At 48.8% G+C, this 16319-nt stretch overlaps 1 protein-coding gene across 2 annotated transcripts in view; it reads left to right on the forward strand.

Moving 5' to 3' along the window:
- The window catches only part of ZNF292 (zinc finger protein 292), a 670886-nt gene that overhangs the window by 83827 nt on the left and 570740 nt on the right, over nucleotides 1-16319 (forward strand). The window contains exon 1 of one of the 2 annotated variants that reach the window (XM_078648178.1): nucleotides 14065-14267. The exons of the other annotated variant lie outside the window; for it this stretch is intronic. The gene's annotated coding sequence lies outside the window, so the exon portion shown is untranslated. Of the gene's footprint in view, nucleotides 1-14064; nucleotides 14268-16319 lie in introns of those variants that run through there. 2 annotated transcript variants of the gene reach the window in all.

Raw genomic sequence — 16319 nt, forward strand, 5'->3', positions numbered from 1 at the left:
AACAGCCTGACCGTTACAGACTAAGACAGATGCATTCTGGCAGCTACAGGTCTTTCTGAGCATGCGCAAGGCTCTGGCTCAGCACTGAAGAAGTTAATTATGGTTCATGACTCAAGCGAAATACAAGAGCAGGCACCAGTGAAGACAGGAGAAGCACATGGCTGACTAAAATGGATGCCACAAACAAAATGGCTTCAGTTTATGCTAACGATAACGTCTGCAGTTTCCACAGACGACCAGCATTCGCTAAAGACATCACTATGCAATAGACGACACATGAAAATTATCTTCCATATTAATTAACATTAATTGGTTAATTTCTTGATCAGTTACTGATTGGACATTTACTTTCGGCACATTACGTTTAACTGGTGTGCAAGAAGTGCAGGTGGAAATACATAGGGAACAGAAGATTGCGCCACATTGAATACACAGGCAGCAGGAACAAAAACTTGCAATAAGTATACATAAGGCGGATAATATTTTCCAGTCCCAAGCTGGGAAAAGAGTCCATAACCAACCAGTCCAAGTCATTGTCCCTGAGTCAGGGTGGATTTCAGTGGCTATCTTGTGTAGTTTAGAAATTTCTTTAAAAACAGAAGGGGCGCTTTCTGGGATATACACACAGAAGCTGCTCCCAATGATGCAGCATGCTCCTCCACGGTCAGCTAGGATCACATCAAGGACCATCCTATTTTGGAGCGCCACAATTCTCGCAATTTGTAATTTTTCAGTGATATTTCCAAGTGCCATAGCGGTCTGATTGATTACAGCCTCCACAACACGTGTCAAGCGCCTGATTTTTCTGCTGTTCAAGGCCGCACCCACAAAGAAGAATAGCCCCAAATTGAAGTCAACATATTGCTGTAGTGCAGTATCAGTTTGATCCACCTCATCAAGATTTATTGTCTTCTTATATCTGTTCTTAGAAATGTCATTATAGAGTTTATAGTCTTTATGGTAGGATGCAGGAGCCAAAAACACACGTGGCAACAAAAAGGACACATAGCAAGTTCCTGACCAACCAGTGGGTAGATGGTAGTATCCTTTATTCCCACATATAAAGAAGGTATTGTGGGATGACCTAAAACTGCTGTTATTTACCCCAGTAATATTCAACACCAAAGTACAGTCACTTTTCCCCATGGGAATACTTCCAACACTGTTCACACATAAGTCTGCTCGAGCTCTAGTATCAGCTGTAACAGGAGGTCCATTTCCTTTGGTTGTTCGAGTGTTTGGGAAAACATAGCGCATGGAGTTTCCTCTGCGATACTCCTCCATTTCCTATACCGTTCCTTTAGCTTGTGGATCTCCTTCCTCATCAGGATATCACACCTTGTTTAGCTGAAGATTTAGTCTTCCTACATCAGCACCAGTAATGTTAGCAACTTCAGATGCCCATAACAAGGCAAACCAAACCTGACAAGAACCATTGTGTGAAAACGGCAGAGGAATGAAAGGTGTGCCTCCCTTACGCTGATGAGCTGGCATCATTCCACACACCCAACATTTGGTGACGTTCGTAGCCTTATGGGTGTGGTGCAACATTTGAATAAATGTGTTATTGAGGAAGGATTGTCGGTGCTTCTGCTCATAAGGAAGAGTATAGTAATGGTTCTCAATGGGCACAGGAGTTGTGACAGTCAGCAAACTTCGAGCAGGAGTTACTCCCTCTTGTTATCGTAGCAATGATGATATCAATAGAAGTGAGCCCGACAATAAACATGGCCTTTCTGTCACAAACTTTCACAGCAGTCGATGTCTTCTTCATAGGCATGTTTATCTCGACGTTGAACAACCATGCAGATGGAGCTCTAAAGTCCTGGGCAGCTGTTGGTTTCTTCACTGAGAGTTAAGGCGATTGTCACTAAGAAAAAGACCCCCCCCCCCCTCTTCTTCGGCTCAGCCTTTTACTAACCCAGGACGGTTGCTTAACTCGTCTTTTTCAGAAATACAGTTCCTCTCCGGGGTCACAGCTGATATCGAGATGCACCAGGGATTGTGTGATCCAGGAAGACTCCCTCAGGTTCTCTAGGTGACACAGCTTGGCCTCTCTCTGTGTCCAGGATGTCGCGATGATCGGTTAATGTAGCAGGTTCCACCAAGGCAGACAGTACCTTCTTGCAGTGGGTGGAGTGAATCCAATTCTTCAGATTGGTCACTTGGACTGCAGTTCTGGTCGCCAAGAGCACCTGCTCAGGTCTGCGCCATCTGGGTTCCAGGCTACTCGACCGCTGGAACACTTTGACGATCACATAGTCGCCGGGCCGTAGATTATGACCATCACCTTGCGACCTGTCAGGAAGTGCTTCTCGAACCTGTTGATGAATAGAAAGTAAGCTGTCAGTCAACTGAGACAAGTAGTTGCTCATCAGCACATGAATGTCATCATGTATAGGGCGTGGCTTAGGAATGCCCCAAATTTTCATTGGCCTCCCAAATACCACCTCATACGGTGTGAGACCAGATCATGTATGTGGCACCGATCAAATAGATAGCAATGCCAAAGGCAGTGCATCGGGCCATTTCAGAGATGAGGAAGCCTGTATTTTAGCCATCTTAAGCTAAAGTGTAATATTGTATCCTTCCACTTGCCCTGCTGATTGTGGGTGAAAAGCAGCATGGAACTTCTGCTTGATTCCCAATCCTTTCAAGACATACTCAACAACTTGCCCAATGAAATGAGGTCCATTGTCACTCCCCAGGACTCGACAAACGACAAATCTGGGGAAAAACTCCTTTAGGAGCACCTTTGCTGTAGTAAGAGCTGTATTATCTTTTGTAGCGTATTCTTCGATCCATTTACTAAAGGCACAGACCACCACTAAAACATACTTCAGATTATTACAGCATTCTAGCTGGATGTAATCCATTTGCAGAACCTCAAAAGGTACAGTTGGTGTGGCTAACCCTCCTATTGGAGTTCGTGTTTCCTTTCCAGGATTATACTGGAGACAAATCAGACAAGACTGGACTTACTTTTTAGCTGTGCCAGCAATATCTGGATGGTCCCAAACCTGCATAAGTAGCTTTGCTATTGAGGATGCTCCAACATGTGCCGAGCCATGTGAACCATAGGATATAAATAGGCTGCGGGCAATCTCCACTTAGTCATGTCTTTATTCCTCCAACAGCCCTCATCATCCAATGTTACCTCCTTAGACCATTGGTATAATTCTTCAGCAGAGGAAGATCGCTGCATGTCCAGCACCTCTCGCCTGCCATCATGCCAACGTTCAGCCTGTGACTTAACCACATACATAGATGTAGTGCTTCGCTGCATTGCAGCCTCACGGGCTGTGTGATCCGCAAAGGCTTTGCCCTGTCCTATTTTATCAGTCACTTTATTGTGTGCGCCACACTTAACAATCGCTATTTTTCTAGGATATGTCAAAGCAGTCAAGAGATTATGCACTAGTTCTCCATGCACTATTAGTGTTCTGTGTGATGTAAGGAAACCTCTTTTCTTCCAAAGTAGCCCACAATCGTGAACTACCCCAAAGGCATACAGGCTATCAGTATAGATATTAACAGACAAATCTGAAAGAAACCGGTTAGTGTTAGATTCCTTACCTTAGAATATTCCCAAGTGTCAGACTGGATCCGGAAAGTTTTGCGTAGCAGTACCTCTGTGCGTCGGTAGGCGTCGTCTGCGGCTCCACGTCTGTCATCGTTGGCGCCGGGATGACGTCGTCTGAGTGCTTAGATGCCGCCTTCTCGCGCTGATGTCAGTTCTTCTTTTTTTGCGCCAGCAAGCGCAGATCCGGGAAGAGCAGTACTCCTTAGTCACTTTTTGACTAACTTTTTTCGATCTGTTTTGGATCTTGTCGAGTCGTTTATCGAATCCGGTGCCGGTAGGGATGCCCGGGTTCAAGCCCTGTGACGACTGTAGCCGACTGATGTCTGTTACCGACCCCCACCGTCTGTGCCCTTACTGCCTCGGGCCGATCATGATGACAAGTCGTGCCCCGACTGCTGGGCCTTGACGTCGAAAGCTAGGCGGGAGCGGTCCCGTAAGGGACTCCGAGCTCTGACAGTCGGCCCGCGCCGCTCGAGGTCCCGGTCCAGGAGGAGGTCGCGGGGCCAGTCGCGGGGCCGCAGTCATCACAGCTCGGCGAGTCGACACCACTCGTCTGGTTCAAAGTCCTCAGGTAAGTCGAGGCACAAGAAGTCGAAGAAGCAACATCGTTTCCCCACCCCCAATTGTAATGTTAAAGCTCCCTCGTGCAGTTGGCTGACGAGCCTGGGTCCCTGCACCTGCGCGCCTGAGTGGTACTAAACCTGGCAGATATTTGGCAGCAACTGGCAACCCCAGAACATGGCCTATCCCTGCTGACGAGGGGTGATACCCCGAAACACGTGTCCAGGGATGGTGAAGATAGCAAATAATCGAAAGAAGATGCATAGCGGAACACGGAACTACATTGACCACAGTCCTTAGGGGCGATACCGCTGGTGAGAGTAGTGTGCGACCCCACCCCCAATTGTATCGTTTTTCTGACTCCCCCGACGCTCGCGCGACGTGGCTGGGGGTTCAGGCGACACCACCCACGCGGCTCCGCTGGAGCCGCAAGCGCCGCGTCCAGCTCCATACCCCCCGGTCTCTAGACTGCACGCGACACCGGAGGAAATCAGCGCCTTCCTCACGGCCATGAGGTCGCGCTTCCCTCCGCCGGATTCCGCTGAGGTGCCTTCGGGCCCAGCGGATCTGTCTGGGAACCCAAGCAAGCCGGCGGCTCCGGCGCTGTCGGGTGCTTCTGCCCCGACGCTGTCGACGACTTCGGTCCAAACTCCGCAGGGCCCCTCAGGATCCAGGCCTGGATCCATGACGACACCGGTAGACCACACGACCCCTCCGCCGGCGCCGTCACCTCGGGTGTCGCCCCCGACGCCGTCTCCGGACGACGTCGTCCCCGGTCCCAGCCCCGGTCTTGATCCAGCGTCGGCTTCGACACCGAGGGACGAGCAATTCATCTACCATCCGGCTCCATTATTTTACCCTGACTATCAGGAGATGGATGTCGGGGATGACCGGGAGGGGTCTGAGGACCCTCTGGCACACGAGTGCCAGTTGGAACAGGACTGGGCAGTTGAGCTAGGGGAGGCCAATGGACTGGACACCTCGCCCGACACTGGATTTGTCTCTCCTCCTACCGTGGCTACCGAGGAGGGGGCTGCTTACAGCGTGGTATTGGCGAGGGCGGCCAAGGCCTTGGCTCTTGAGCTCCCCGTCACGGCCGTGAGGACTAACCTCCTCATTGAGGTGCTCAAACCGTAGGCAAGCTCCTCCGAGCCTCTCCTGCCGTTTAATGAAGCCCTCTCGGACGTTCTGCTGGGCACCTGGTCCAAGTCCGGTACAGGCCTTCCTGTAGATCAGAACGTGGCCCGACGCCACCACCCGGCCCTGGGCGACCCTTGCTTTCTGTCCACCCTCCCCACCCCTGAGAGTCTGGTTATCCAGGCCTCTAATTCCCAGACCGCATTACTGACTGCCCTGCCAGATCGGGAATCCAAAAGGTATGACCAGTTTGGTAAGAAGCTGTTCTCCTCACTCAGTTTGGGGCTGCGGTCTGTCAACACTGCTTGCCTTTTGGGCCGTTGCACCCATTCTCTGAGGAATACGGTTGCGGAAGTGCGGCCGCAGTGCCCGGCGGAGGCCCGGCCAAAGCTCGCTCAAGCCCTTATGGAACGGCGGGATGCAGCGCGTTACTCCATACGATGTGGATTGGATACCACGGACTCGCTAGGTAGAGCGATTAACACGACGGTGGCGGTTCGTCGCCACGCCTGGCTCAGGTCCGCCAACTTTTCAGCTGATGTCCAGGCCACGCTCATGGACATCCCGTTCGAAGACCGTCGCCTTTTTGGCGACAAGGCAGACAGTGCGCATGAGCATTTCAAGGACTCTAGGGCTACCGCCAAGTCCTTGGGCTTGACGGGCCAGCGCCAGAAAACTTCTGCCTTTCGTGGCCAAGGGAGGGCGCACCTTCACGTCCTGCCAGCCACAGGCCGCAAAGCCAACATCATCGCGGTGGCGGACGTAGGAACCGCCGTGGCGGTGCCAGGGGATAACGGCAAGGCCAGTCCACATCCACCTCCGCAGCATCCGCCTCAAAGCCCTCCTAGTCCGTGCTTTCAGGCCCACTCGACGCCAGTGGGGGCAGGGTTCACCTTCACCTGCTCCTCTGGCGCACCATCACGCCGGACAGGTGGGTGCTGCAAATCGTCCGAAGGGGCTACTCCCTCCCCTTCGAGGTGATCCCTCCAGCCTTGCCACCGCAGTACCACCGCATATCGGGAGATCACTTGAAACTTCTGCAGGAGGAAGTTGTGGCCCTCTTGGCCAAGTGGGCCACCGAGTGCGTTCCTGGTCCAGAAGTAGGACGTGGTTGCTACCCCCACTACTTCCTGGTACCCAAGAAGGGCAAAGGAGGCCAACTCCCTATCTTGGACCTCCGGAGCGTCAACAGCTTCCTCCGGAAGGAGAAGTTCAAGATGCAGACCTTGGCTCAGGTCCTAGCTGCCCTATACCCTGGAGACTGGATAGTAGCATTGGACTTGCAGGACGCACATTTCCATATCCCTATCCTGCCGGCCCACCGGTGTTACCTGCGGTTCATGGTAGGCCACGAGCACTTTCAGTTTACCGTGCTCCCCTTTGGCCATACCAGTGCCCCTCGGGTGTTCACGAAAGTGGTGGCTGTGGTCGCAGCTCATCTGCACAGATCGGGGTTGTCAGTCTTCCCCTATCTCGATGACTGGCTGTTGAAGGCGGGCTCGCCCCAGACAGTCGTCAGCCACCTAGAGACTACGGCCGACCTCCTGCACCTGCTGGGGTTCTCCATCAATGTACCGAAGTCACACCTGTGCCCCTCTCAGAAGCTCCTCTTCATTGGAGTTTCAGGTTTATCCTCCTGAACAGCGGGTTCGGGATATTCAGGTTCTTCTTCCGATCTTTCAGCCTTTATCCCGTGTCTCGGTCAGGTTGACGCTGCGGCTTCTGGGGATGATGGCCTCTTGCAGCCTTCTGGTGCATCACGCCAGGTGGCGGATGCAGGACCTGAAGATTCAGTGGGCCCAGCATCAGGGCAACTTGTCCGACCATGTCTTGATCTCGGAGGGCACTGCAAGACCGTTGCAGTGGTGGCTCACGAACCGTGATTGGGTTAGCGGCAGATCCCTCTCACTACCCCAACCGGAGCACGTAGTTGTGACTGATGCGTTCCTCCTGGGCTGGGGAAACCATATGGGAGAGGCGGAGATCAGAGGCCTCTGGTCTCCGGCGGAGTCCCGGCTCCATATCAACCTTCTGGAGCTGCGGGCGATCCGACTTGCACTGAAGGCATTCCTCCCCTCTGTCCGGGGAAGTGTAGTGCAGGTGTTCATGGACAACACCACCGCCATGTGGTACTCCAACAAACAGGGCGGGTGGGGTCGTGGACCCTTTGTCATGAGGCTCTGCGCCTCTGGCAATGGCTGGAACGCCATGGTGTCACCCTGGTGGTTCAACACCTGGCAGGTTCTCTGAACGCCAGGGCGTACGAACTCAGCCGCCGGTGCATGATGGATCACAAATGGCGTCTGAACTCGGACCTGGCGCAAAGTCTCTTTCAGCAGTGGGGAGAGCCTTGGTTAGATCTATTCGCCACCGAAGAGAACACGCAATGTCATCAGTTCTGCGGGTTGGAATTTCCAAGGCGGCACTCGCTCGGGGACGCTTTTCGTCGCGAGTGGAGCTGTGGTCTGTTGTACGCCTTTCCACCTATACCACTTCTGTCCAGAGTGCTGAAGATCAGGCGCAACCGGGCCCAAGCCATCCTTGTGGCTCCGGACTGGGCACGAAGGTACTGGTATCCCGAAGTACTCAGCATGTCAGTCGATCCCCCGATTCGTCTGCCCCTCCAGGAGGACCTTCTTTCGCAGCAGCAGGGGACAGTCCTCCATCCGAACCTGTCCAGTCTCCACCTCCATGCTTGGAGATTGAGCGGCGGCAGTTGAGGCCATTTGACTTGCCTCCTGAAGTCTGTGATGTCATTCTCCCGCCACAAAATCGGTATACGCCTGTAGGTGGAAGAAATTTGTGGCATGGTGCACAGCAAAGGCTGTGGATCCTCTCTCCGCCCCCCTTTCAGAAGTTCTCCTCTTCCTTCTTTCTCTTGCCCAGCAGGGCTCGGCTCTGGGCACTCTTAAGGGCTACCTTTCTGCCTTCTTGAGGCTTCCTGATCAGCCTTCTCTTTTCAAGTCCCCTGTTGTAAATAGATTCTTGAGGGGCATCACGCACATGTTTCCTCCTGTTCCTTTTGTGATGCCTCAGTGGGACTTGAACCTTGTTCTCACCTTTCTGATGTGCGCTCCTTTCGAGCCACTTCACAATTGCCCTCTTCGTCTTCTAACTCTTAAGATTGCATTCCTGGTTGCCATCACCTCTGCCAGGCTCTAGTTTCTTAGCCTCCTTTCCTTTCTGTCCATCCGGACAAAGTAGTTTTAAGATTATGTCCTTCTTTCCTGCCCAAGGTGGTTACAGCCTTTCACATCGGGCAGTCCATCACCAGGCCCACCTTCTTTCTTCCTCCCCATCCCTCGAAAGAGGAAGAGAGGCTCCACCGTCTAGACCCAAAACGTGCGCTCTCCTTCTACCTTGATCGCACAAGCCAGTTCCGGGTGGACGACCAGCTCTTTGTTGGTTACGTGGGCGCGAAGAAGGGACGGGCGGTGCACAAACGAACCATCTCTCGGTGGGTCGTGTTGTGCATAAAGGTCTGTTACTCCTTGGCTAAAAAGGAGTTCCCTGTTGGGCTGAGGGCCCATTACACTCGGGCCACAGCGGCTACTACTGCCCTGGGTCGGGGAGTCCCCTTGCAGGACATCTGTCGGGCAGCTACGTGGGCCTCGCTGCAAATGTTTGCTAGACACTACTGCCTGGACAGCCAATTCCGGAGAGATTGCTTTTTTAGCCGTTCTGTGCTCCAGCACTTTCTGGTGTGATCTTGGTTCGCAGACCCACCACCGGGGTTGGTATTGCCCAGGTATCTATTCTAAGGTAAGGAATCTAACACTAACCTGTTTCTTTCGGTAACAATATATCTGTAAGAAACAGTAGTTAGTGTTAGATTCCTTACCGCCCCACCCATACTCCCCGTTCTGCGAACCCACATCTAGGGTTAAGGTATTCCCTTTGAGGGCCCTAGTTTTATGGCACCAGTGTCTGTCTCTGTCATGGCTCTGTGTTCCTGGCGCAGAAAGCAACGTACAAGAACTGACGTCAGCGCGCGAGGGCTGCGTCTACGTACTCCGACGTCATCCCGGTGCCGCCGACGACAGGCGTGGAGCCGCTGATGATGCCTACCGACGCGCAGGGGTACTGCTACGCAAAACTTTCCGGATCCAGTCTGATGCTTGGGGATATTCTAAGTTAAGGAATCTAACACTAACTACTGTTTCTTACAGATATATCGTTACCGAAGGTAAGTAACTTGTGCATCAGTGCTAAGCTCACATGCTCTTGTGAGTGCTATCAGCTCAGCTGCCTGAGCTGACTTCTGCGGAATGCGAGCTGTCTTAACTACAGTCTGAAGTGTCATAATTGCATAAGCAGCAGAAGTACCATTGGGCAATTTCAAGAAAGACCCGTCAACCCACAATGACAGAACCCCCCTTTTGTTTTGATTGTGGTGCTGGGATTCAAGCCAGTCCTCTTCATGCTCGAAATCCTTGTCTGGGAAGTCACTTGGCACAGGATAACTGGTATGGGGCACTGACGGAGGCATATGGTCTAGAAACCTCTCCTAGTGTGGCTACAGTGGAAGTGGCTTCATTTATAAAGGACTTTAGGAGGGTGGCTCAGGTTGCCCTCTGTGGCAGTCAAGACATGCTGCCACCGCAGAGCTCCTGGGGATCCAGCTTTCCCCACTCACCATACTACCTGGGGGAAGGGGTGCACGTGGGGCCTGATTGTCCAGGCCTCCATGTCCAAGGTTAACGCTGGCTTGTACCCTACCACACAATAGTGAATCTAAGAGGATAGACTCATTTGGCAAGAGGATATTTTCGTTCACCAGACTTGCACTATGGTCTGTGATCGTTTGGGACTCTGTTGCGTAAGTGCTGCCCATGGTCTCTGAGAAGGACTGAGCTATCCTGTCTTAGACTATGGCTAATTGCAAAGACTCAACAAAGTTCACAATGCTCTGTGGACTGGATGTGACCAACTTGCTAGGCACAGTGATTGCTTTGTTGGTGGCCCTCAGTCACCACACCTGGCTGATGTCTAATAGTTTTTCGGGGGGATATCCAGGCCACCCTTATGGCCATGCCCTTTGATGGCACTTGCCTGTTTGGCGTCAAAGCAGATTTAGCCTTTGAGTGGTTTAAGGACATCAGGGCCACTGCCCAGTAATTTGGACTTTCCTTGGCCACATGCCAGTTCCATTCTGCCTTCCCCCCCCTCTTCCATGGCTAGGTTAGGGGCTCCAGCCGCCTCAATTTCCACCCAGCCACCACAGCCAACTAGCTCCTGAATCCTTTTGTGGCTGCAGGTGTGACTCTCACAAGGCCAGAGATCTGTCCAGTATGCCCCCCACCTCCCCGCAGCCTCCAACCCCCATTAGTATTGACTCTTCATTATGGGCAACCGATTGGCAGCAGGATTCAGCGCCACCTGCCCAAATGCCAGTCTATAACCTCGGTCAAAGGAGCACTCCAAATTATTTAGCAAACTTACGCACTCCCATTCACTGAAACCCCAACACTTACTCCACTCTTCTGTTTGGATGACGGAGGACCACCTCGACCTGTGGCGGCAGGAAAAGCAAACCCCCCTGGCCAAAGGAGCTTTTGAGAGGGTGCAGACCTCAAGACGTAGGTCGTGGTTGCTATTCCCGCTATTTTCCAAGGCCTCTGCCCTTTACTAGATCTACACCCTCTAAGCTACTTCCTAAAAAAGAAGACATTAAAAATGTTCTCAGTGGCTCAGGTCTAGTCTTCCCTGGGGACTGGATGATGGTGCTGGAGTTTCAAGATGCATACTTCCATATACCCATACTGCTGCCCCACAGGCTGTGCCAAGAACACTTTCAGTTCACTGTCGTCCCTTTTGGCCTTACCTGCGCCCCTTGAGTGTTCACCGATAGGCTGCAACCACCGGCACCACTTTCGTGGAGGTCAGGGGTTCCAGTCTTCCCCCTACCTTGACAACTGGCTGTTGAAGGCAGACTCTTCCAAAGCAGTTGTAGCCCACCTCTGGACAACAACTGACCTCCGGCATATTCTGGGATTCAATGTCAATGTGACAAATTCACACGGGACTCTCCTTCATCTGAGCCATTCTGGACACAGTGCAGTTCCACGCCTACTCTTCAGAGCGTCGAGTCCAGGATATGATTTCAGTGTTTCATCCTCTGTCCTGAATTTTGGTGAGACTGACCCGGAGACTGCTGGGTCTCATAGTCTCCTGCATCTTCCTGGTGAAGCATGCCTGCTGTCATATGCAGGCTCTGCAGTGGGACCTTTAGACACAGTGGGCGCAGCTACGGGGGGAACTCTCTCAGACCTGGTCCAGATATCTGAGGGAACTGCAAAAGCCTTGTTGGCTTACAAATCTTAATTGGATCAGTGGCAGAACCCTCTTTTCACCTCTGGACTCCTGTCACTTTTCTACCGATACGACTCCTGCCTCGCTTTCTGAGGAAAATAAGGACAGACCAGGCACAGGTCATCCATGGGGCTCCACATTGAGCATGAAGAATATGGTATTGTGAACTCCTGATAATGAGCCTCAGTCCTCCAATCAGGCTGCCCCTTCAGGAGGATCTTTTATAGCAGCAACAGTGCAGGGTTCTGCACCCAAACCCGCTCCAGCTTCATGCATGGAGATTCATGTGGCAGATGCTTTTGGCCATTTCCACATTTTTAAGTTTGTCGGACCAGTCTCTTTGTTAAAGTTGCTTTTTGTGACTCGTTTCCTGAAATATCTCCAGCACGTTACCCCCCTCCCTAAATCCTTCATCATGCCCCAGTGGGATGTTAATTTGGTTTTGACTTTTTTGATATGTTCACCCTTTGAGCCCATGCACAGCTGCCCTCTGTCTCTTTTAATGATGATAAACTCTATTCTTGGTGGCCATTACATTGGCAAGGAGCGCTAGCGAGATTCAGGTGCTTTCTATACATCATACATACACCAGCATCTTCCCAGAATGACTGTTTCTCAGCACTAATGCCTCTTTTCTGCCTAAGGTGGTGAAGCCTTTTAACATGAGCCAAAGGTCCATATTGTCTACTTTCTTGCTCCACCTCGCCGTTCTAAGGAGGAGGATGGATTCCATCACCTGAACCCAAAAGAGCTTTGTCATTTTACATTGATTGCAACAGAGAACACCAGGTGGATGATCAACTCTTCATTGGCTTCGCCAGAGCGAAAAAAGGAAAATCAGTGCAGATAAGGACCATCTCCTGGTGGGTTATGCTCTGTATTGAGATCTGCTACGCACTAGTAATTATGCATCCCCCTGAGGGCTTGCAAGCTCATTCCACCAGAGCCAAGGCTTCAACCACAGCGAAGGTCACTGAGTCCCCTTCATGGATATATAACACTGCTACTTGGGCATCTCTGCACACGTTTACAAAACACTACTGCCTCAACAGCCAGGTTTGTCATGATAGGCAATTTGCCAGTTTGTTACTCTGGGAATCTTTGGCCTGAGCCTGTTTGCAGGCCCACCTCAGGGGAGGTATTACTTTGGAATCTATTCTAAGGTGAGAAGTCTCTATCAGATGAACAAGTTACTAACCTTCAGTAACACCTTATGTGGTAGAGACTCTATCCAGCTGCAGAATCCTATTGACCTTCCCAACCTCCCTGTTCTGCGAACTAGCTCTTCTGCCTCAAAAAAGGTCCCTGTTGGCCCCCAGTATCTACACACTTCTCCATCAGCCTTCTGACATGGCTCTGTGCTTTTGGTACAGAAATATAACTAAAAGAAACCGATGTCTGCATGCTGGGGTGATGCCTATATATGCACGGCACACATCGCTTCTGGCGCAGCCAATGCGGAGCCAGTTGATCCCACCTTCTTGTGTGCAGAGGTAGTGCTCAAGATTTTCTGGATCCAATTTGACGCCTGGGGAATATTCGATGGTAAGGAATCTGCAGCTAGATAGTCTCTACCTGATAAGGCGTTACCAAAGGTAAGTAACTTGTTTGCTATGAATATCCAAACATATTAGAAGGTTAACCCTAGGTTAGAACCAATTATTGCAGAGTCCCTTCCGCAACAAGCTGCTTGTGCCCAGCTACTGGACTGCACCTGACTGTAGTCTCACAAGCGTAGCCTGCACATTATTGTTCGTGTGTAACCAGCCCAGTGCCCATTACCTCAGTTGTGCATGGTCGTTATTTAAGAGGCAGACACTGGTGATTAGCGCGCTCAATCTAATTACCAGGAGTTTACTAATTGAGACTTGGGCAGTGAGACTCATTCACAGTAAAGGCCCAAAAACTGGGTAGTCCTATTTGAAAAATCCTGGTGGACTAAATTGGGGAACCCAGTTGCTAAAACAGCCATCTTTAGTATTTCCAAAATTCAGGTGACAGTGTGGACACTGAGACTTACTTGCTTATTTTATGTACTTTGGATGCCGTTTCTTGATATGCTACTTGGTTATGCCTCATACTAAGGACCCACCTGTTTTAAAACTTTTTGGGAATTTAGGGGAAGATTAATACACTATCCTGGTTGGCTTACCTGCTTGTGAACTTTAGCAGGTGCAATTTCTCCTCTGAAAATTTTAAACCTCTTATAAGAGAAGTCAGTTTATTGTGACAATAGTACAAACTTCACAGAACTGCTGTTTTTTTGTTTGGGCCAGAAGCGTTCCTGCTCCGTTTCAAGCTTATGTTTTCTGCATCACTGACAAAAAATCATAGCTCTTTGGACCATAAAAAGATTGCACCTGTTGATTTTACGAAACCTAGTTCATGAAGCCATTAACAGAAATTTCATTTTATGTATCAAAAAGGCCTGGGATTAAAGTACCCTCTCAACTTTATATGTTTCTGTCTAGATTTGAAGAAACTTTATCTTGTCAAACCTGCTGTGCTTACTTCCTGCTGTTATGGACCATACACCCGCCCAGAGCCTGAAATGTTCTGTCACTGCTGATGCAATGAAGATGATACATTTATATTGAATGAGATGTGTGAATTTGTTGATTCCCAACGTCTTCCTTGGTTCGAGGATAGCCACTGAACATGGTGTGGAGAACAAGTATGTATAACCCGATTTGATCTGGTAAATCCTATCTGATCATCCCAAATATTGGGCAATAAAGTAGCCTAACAATGGAGGAGTCTAAATAGCTGTACCTTGGAAAATTGTATATTTAAAATAGAAAAATAAAATTAAGCCTCAAGCTGTGGCATTGTGGTGAGTGCAGCAGTGTTTAGGATACAACGTTAATTAGTTACATTTGTGCTGGTCGAGCATAGTGACACCTCTGCCGTGAATCCTTCAAAAATATGGTGGTGCCTCTGGCTCCCCCGAAGATTGTTTTTCGTCGCTGTCTCCCTTGTATATATTCTGCAGAGACATTTTTTTGTAGTAAGTTATAACAGGACTGTCAATTCTGATGGTTAAACCAGACTTCCTTTTTAAACGTAAGTGCATATTGGGACGCTGCTATGTGAATTTGTTTTGTTCGTCAACGATTTCATACAAAAAAATGAAGAATTTCGAGGTTCCCACAGAAACATTAAACTAGCATGCAATTCTGCATGTAATTTATTGAAGAAACATGGGAAACCTGGTCGACACATGCTTGTGGGTGACCTCTAACTAGTGACATTTTTGGATGGAATGTTCTGTGCAAAATTAACTTTTTGTAAAGTTTCACTAGGTATTGACCCCTGTAGAATGCAGCTTTAAGTTCTTGCTTGGTACGAAAAGTTAAAGAAAAAAACGCACGTTTCGTCTACTGCTTTATGTATACATCAGAACCAGCAATTAAGTAGCGTGAGCTGTTGGCACAATGGCACATAGAGCAGTGAATTCCCTATTCTCTCAGGCTACCAAACTTTGACTCAGCCAGTCTAAATGCTGGAAAGCTCTAAAACGAGATTAAACCATAATTTGAAAGGATGGATGTGAAAGAAAGAAATCTAAAAATGAATTTTCTTGCGGATGTATTGTTAACTACATTATTATGCCTTTTTGCAAAGATTTGTGCTGGACTTCTGTTTTAAGAACTTAATAATGCATCTTTAATTGAAACAATTCCAGACTGTCACACCCTAAAGTAGATTTATTTTTATTCCCAGCATGTTTTAGGATTCTCAAATAGATTAACAAATGCAGCCTTTGAATGCATTAACCTTCAGCTTGGTCAGGATCTCCAATGTTGACATTTCAATTTCTAAATATTATTTATATATATATATATATATATATATATATATATATATATATATATATATATATATATATATATATATATATATATATATATATATGTTGTAAGTATAACTCTGCAGGACGAGTAGCCTCATATTCAGCTGACATAATCACATCTTGCAATCTATTAATTGTGCAACCAGTTTAGAACCTTGAACTAAATAGTATGAAATGAGCATAACTGACTTTGCATTATTACATAAGTAAAATAGAGCCTGTCGTACTGTCTCAATCAAACCCATCACTAATTGTATTCTAAATACATGCAAAATCGTGGAACGCTGTTTATCCAAGTTTGACAAAAGTTACAAAGCATTTCAAGGGGGCTAGATTATTCCAAGCTTCTCCATCAAAGGCTACAGGCAACTCTCAATTTTAAATGATTAAATGAAATGGCAAACTCTTTACTCGAAGTTAATTGTGCCAACTTTGCAGTTGGAACAATTTGATTAAGGCCCGATATTGTGAAACAGTCACTCAAGTACACATTAAAACCTTTTTTGAAAAGCAGTCTCATTCATTTTATTGTTTTTGGTAGAATAAGAATTGTCTACATATGATTATCTTTTGTACTTAAAACTGCCCACGCTAGTGATGATCTTGGCTCTTCCCCTGTTTCAACAATTTAAAGTGATAAGTGCTACCCGTGAGTTAATGCTACATTGTGTATATATTTACCGCAAATATTTAACCAAATTGTAAAATATTTGAATAGGAGCATTTTTTAAATTCTCAAAATGCACAACTGGGAAAGCTGATTAAAAAATTTTTTTTTAAAAAGTGGGGGGAGAGTTTATCTGCGCAGAGTGGCAACAGGAAACTCGGACAGTGGGTAAACAGGCACAGCTGGACAATTCCTCCTGTAAACCT

The sequence above is a fragment of the Lissotriton helveticus genome, chromosome 6 (genome assembly GCF_964261635.1).
Source record: "Lissotriton helveticus chromosome 6, aLisHel1.1, whole genome shotgun sequence".
NCBI lineage: Eukaryota > Metazoa > Chordata > Amphibia > Caudata > Salamandridae > Lissotriton > Lissotriton helveticus.